The following is a 5,284-nucleotide window of genomic DNA, read 5'->3' on the forward strand; positions in this document are numbered from 1 at the left end:
GTAACTCCTAAGAAACCAAATAATCCAGGAGTCAGGGGAGCTGGAGGATATGGTCCTTTTGTAGTAGGGTGCCCTATGTTACTGGAGTCATGTAGCAATTCCAAAGTCCTTTTATTTTGAGGCTGTACAGAGGGTTCTGTGTTTTGTTACCTTTGTTTAGCTGCATAGAAATCCCAGTTCCACTCTATTGGCATTTTTTATCTGTCTTGTTCAAGACTTTCCCAAGTTGATATTCGCCTTTAGAGAACTTAGATGCCAGTATTTTAACCCCAGGATCACCTTGGTGTGGATTCATTTTTTTTTCTCTTTGCCAGTTCAGACCTCTCCTTTTCTCCCAGGATGAACAGAGCTCCCAGTGTGGGGTAGTGAATAGAACCCAAACCCTAGTTGCTTGTATTTCTGACTTCTAGATCTCAGAAGAAGAGATGGACCTGGAGTCAAAGGACCTGTCCTCAAATCCTGGCATTGCTAACTTGCTATCTTTGTGACTTTGAACAAGTCACTTGATTTCTTTCTGTCATAGTTTCCTTGTCTGTAAATTCCAGGATTAACCTCTAAAGTTATCAAGTCAAATTTCCAGTACCAAGGTCAAATTTTGATATTGTCAGAAAATTACTACAAACATCTCAGTATTTTAAAAAAAATGCCCCTTGAAGGCCTGCCTCTGAGGAATATCTTAGGTGGGAGGGGAGTAGTCTCACTTTGAGGCATAAATTCATCAGCAAAATTTCCTCTGATATTTGCTAGTGTTCTCTTTAGCTATGAAATCTTCTATAATTGCACACATAGACAACTGCCATTCCTGGTGGTCATTTGACTTGTGTCTTGGGCAGGGTACAACATAGTAAAGCTCAAAAAATGTCAAAGTTGGTAAAATTTTTTTCTTCTGCTGTGTGTTCAAGCCCAAAGATGTAGGTACCTTCAGGAGAGAGAGACAGAGACAGAGACAGAGAGACAGACAGAGACAGAGACAGAAACAGAGAGACACACACACAGAGCGAGACAGAGAGATAGGTAGGGGTGTGTGTGTGTGTGTGTGTTGAGGGGAAGGGAAGCATTTGTATGAAACAAATCACTATTTTACCTCCTCATAAATTTACCTTACTCACCCACATTTTTCCTGACCTTCCCTTCTGTGTCCTGCCTTTGGACCCATTGCTACTGAACTCAGGCCTTGTTTTCTTACCAATTATTCTGTGATCCCCAATTTCATCCTCTGTAAAAATGAGTGAATTGAATTAGGTGATCTCCCAGGTCCCTTCTAGGTAGAAACCCATGGTCCTTTCCTCTCAGCTCTCTGAATAGGTATTTTGCCTGAAATGTCCTTTCCCTTAGGCTTGTGGATTCTGTTCTATATTATCAGTTATTCTACATCCCTGGCTCTGGCTTCCATGACATTCTTCACCTCACTGAGGGGCCTCGGGCGCATCATCCTGCTCACAGGCTGCTCAGTGTTACCATCCATACCTGTCCCCCTTTGCCAGTACTCTTTGGTTTAAAATCACCAATCCTTTCCTCCCCTCCCACTAAAAGGACCGTTCCTAACAGATTTTCACACAGAAAAGTGATCTGATAAACTCATTCATACTAACATGTTAATGACTAACAATTATTCCTTATATTGCTCTTCCTAGGATAATTTGCATTTTAACTAAGTAGATTAGCTCAAAAGAAAGAAACTCATACTCATGCAGTTTGGGGTACAATATAGCAGGTTAGGAGGGGACAGTTTTTTTTAGGGAGGATAACTTCATGGTACCCAGTAAGGCCCCTGTAGAGGGGATGCCACAATGGAGACCTCTGCTTAGACATAGGCCTAGCTGGATAGTCTTGGGTTCAACTTCTGGCTTTGTCTCTTTCTTCTCGTTCTGTTGTGTCAGACTCTTTGTGGTTCAGTGAACCATATCATGGCAGGCAATACTGTCCATGGGATTTTTTGGCAGAGATACTAGAGTGTTTTGCCATTTCTTTTTCCAGGGGTTCACCTTTTGTCAGGACTCTTCACTATGACCTGTCCATCTTGGGTAATGCTGCATGACATAGCTCATCATTTCACTGGGCTACATAAGACCCTCCACCATGATGAGGAAGTGATCCAGGATGGGGTCTGTCACTTACTAGAGATATAACTTTGGTACCTCCCAGGGTTTCTGTTTTTGGATTAAATAGTTCCTAATTTTTTTTTCAGATCTAACATGCTATGATCGCACACACACACACACACACACACACACACACACACACACACACACACACACACACACACACCATTCTCTCTCCAGGTAGGATAGATCTTAGTGTCCTGGGCTGAGGGAGAGCCCCTGTAATATAATGAAAAGGGTCTAGCTTCTCCATATAGGTATACTGGGTTTGAATCTACAGCCTGAGACAAGGGACTTAATCTCTTTAGGCCTCAGTTTCCTCATCTGCAAAATGAGGTGGTTGGTCCACATGATGATAAGAACCCTTCTAGCTTTAAATCTATGATTCTATGTCTCAACCTTTCCTCTGGCTTCCAGAATTTTTCTGGGGAGAAGACTGAGCTTTCTTCAGCTGGGTGCTCTAGGGCTGAGGACACCCAGGAGAGAATGGAGCCTGTCATGTGTCTTGTTCCTATTCTCTGAGCTCTTCTATCAGAGAGCTATTTTAGGCCTGCTTTTCTGGGCCTGTTCTGTTTAACTAGGAGTTACATTCTTGCACCAAAAGAGCTGTTTCTTTCATTGAAGAAGACAGAGTTACTGTACTGATGGGCGTTTAAAAAAAAAAGAAACACCAGGGAGCATCAGTTCAGTTGTTTGATCAAGTCACCTTTCCTAGATCTGTGGTGACTGTAACAACATTAGACATCACTAGCCTGGTCTTATTTAGACTAGTTCCAGAAGGCACTGATGGAACTAAATGAATTTGCTGCCCTGTAGGTTCTAGCTTATACCTCAAAATGTCTGTTTCACTGCTGTTCTCCCATCATGTGCCTTGAAATAATATTAGCCCAGGTAGGTCAGATATCTTTTAATAATACCCCTAAATCAACTAGGGAACAGTTAAGGGGGTATAGCTCCTGATTTCTCCGATTTATTTTCAAGGTCATGTTCCAGGAACCTTAAATCATGTAAGGTATAAAACTGGAGGGACTCAGGGACTGCAAGAACTAGAAAGTAGAGTATGAGAGACATTGACATTCTGATCAATGACTGGAGACCCAAACAAATCAGTGCAGGACTTTAAGAGATGAAGTCTCACTGTGTTCTCTCTGTCATCAGAATTTATAAAGCGTTGCAGTGAAAAGCCCCTGGAGAATATTCCTAGAATTTTGCAAGTCATGAGCGTGTATGTAAAAATCTGAATCCCTCTCTCCCTCCCCCTCCCCCCATACCAATAGTGTTGTAAGAGCAAAGTGAGAAAATAATTTCTAAGTCTGCCTGGTATTCCAGCCCTGTTTGGTTAAATGCTAACCTCTTGGTTTGGAAATGATGTCATATCATGGTGCGATTAAATTTTTAGTTCTCTATATCTTGATTTTGAATGAGGTGAAAGGTGAAGATCTAATTCTGAGAGAGAGAGAGAGAGAGAGAATAAGAATGAGAGAGAGAATGAGAGAGAGAAAGAGAAGAAGAAAGAAGAGGAACAAATCATATACAGATCTATTACTTTTTTCCATATTGCAGGATTACTGAAATGCTAAATTATGATTTTTTTAATGTTCTATCTCCAGATAAAAGCCAAGAAATTTGTTTACAAATAGCCAACATACTCATTACACTTTGAGGAAACACTTGAGGACACAATCGGCAAACGCCTTACACTTGCCAGAGAGAAAACTTGGAGTTGTACATAATGTTACAAATGGTAGCCTGCTATAGAAACTTCTTAGGAGGGTGCTGATAAAATGTTCCACCCCTCTGAATGTAGCTTGGTTTGTCAGATGCCTATTCTTGTAGCCCCACCTGAGCCCTGATACCGACATCAGAATTTACAACTTTAAATTCAGTGAAATATAATCTAGCAAGAAAGAACTTTATAAAAACTTTCTGTAATAATGCAGAACAAATGAGATTGTCAGCTGCTCTGGACAGGACACTGGGTTGGAGTTAACTGACTTGATCCAGGGTCGTGGGTTTTTTCCCCCCCTTTCCCTTTTTTTCTTTTTTTCCTCTTGCTTACTAAAGTAAATGGCTCTGAAATCACCACAGACAGTATCTTAGCTTTTGCTTTAGGCCCTTATCTCATCTAAGTGTGCTTTATTAGATGAGATCATCTACGCAGGACTTATTTCAGTTATAAAATGGAATAAAAAAAATTAAAAATGTAATTGGTTGATGCTCTCTTGCCCTCAGTTTGGGAACGAAGATTTTGATATGTGAGAAACTAGCCTGGTTATATGGGCATTTACCCATTCCTGGCGTATAATCTCCAAGGATCCTGATAAACACCAACCTATGTTGGTACCACTATCTTTGGAGAGAATTTTCTTCAGTTTACTTTGCTTGGGCATCACCAACTCCAAAGCCAGGGTCTGGGAGCTAAGGTGATGGTGGGACTTTGGAGGACTTCGGAGCATCCTTGAATAAAAGCTACTAGGCTCCCCAAATCCCTAACCTCCATTTTAAGCAAGTGTTGTAGATGAGGTAATCATGGTAGGGGGTGGGTGGGAATCCCTCTGTTTGTTGCCTTTCTGCCCCATTGAGAGGAGAGAGTGAGAAGACTCTCACCTTGTTTTTTTCTCAAATAGATTATAGACAGTTCTGGCTTTGCGTAAATTCACATTACACAAATTCAACTTTACACAAAGAATTCTGAAAGACTATTTGAGGATAATATTGCTTGCTATTATCAGATATATAAGGAAACAAGAACTGCTGTCCAAACATCTCTCTATAGCTTCATAAAAAAAATTTGTTCAACCAACCACCAGTGATAAAAACTGGTACAGTGGGTGGGGAAGAAGTTACATACTGTATACCCATGTTAACCTTACTGTATAGTACTGGGCATATTTTATCTTTAACTTTTCATTTCATAATTCTATTTAATACCATGGTACAGTATTTAATGTGTCTGCATTTTAGTACATTTTATGATATGTAAAGCTATTATTTTGTATATGCCTTTGTTATATAAGCTAATTGAAGTGGGCCAATAGGGGTAAATTTGCATTGTGTAAAAATCGCTTTACATAGAGGTCTGCAGAATGGTCTACTTATGTAAAGCAAGAACTGTCTGTATTCCTTTCTTCAGTGGTGTGTGTGTGTGTGTGTGTGTGTGTGTGTGTGTGTGTGTGTGTGTG

General features: G+C 40.5%; 1 protein-coding gene across 14 annotated transcripts in view; it reads left to right on the top strand.

Annotated features, from left to right (window-relative positions):
* ZNF536 (zinc finger protein 536) overlaps positions 1–5,284 on the top strand; it is a 615,457-nt gene that overhangs the window by 70,870 nt on the left and 539,303 nt on the right. The gene's annotated exons all lie outside the window — the stretch shown is intronic.

This window comes from Petaurus breviceps, unplaced genomic scaffold (assembly GCF_028583685.1).
Source record: "Petaurus breviceps papuanus isolate PSGF00001 unplaced genomic scaffold, PetGlider_PUasm1.0 171, whole genome shotgun sequence".
Lineage (NCBI taxonomy): Eukaryota > Metazoa > Chordata > Mammalia > Diprotodontia > Petauridae > Petaurus > Petaurus breviceps.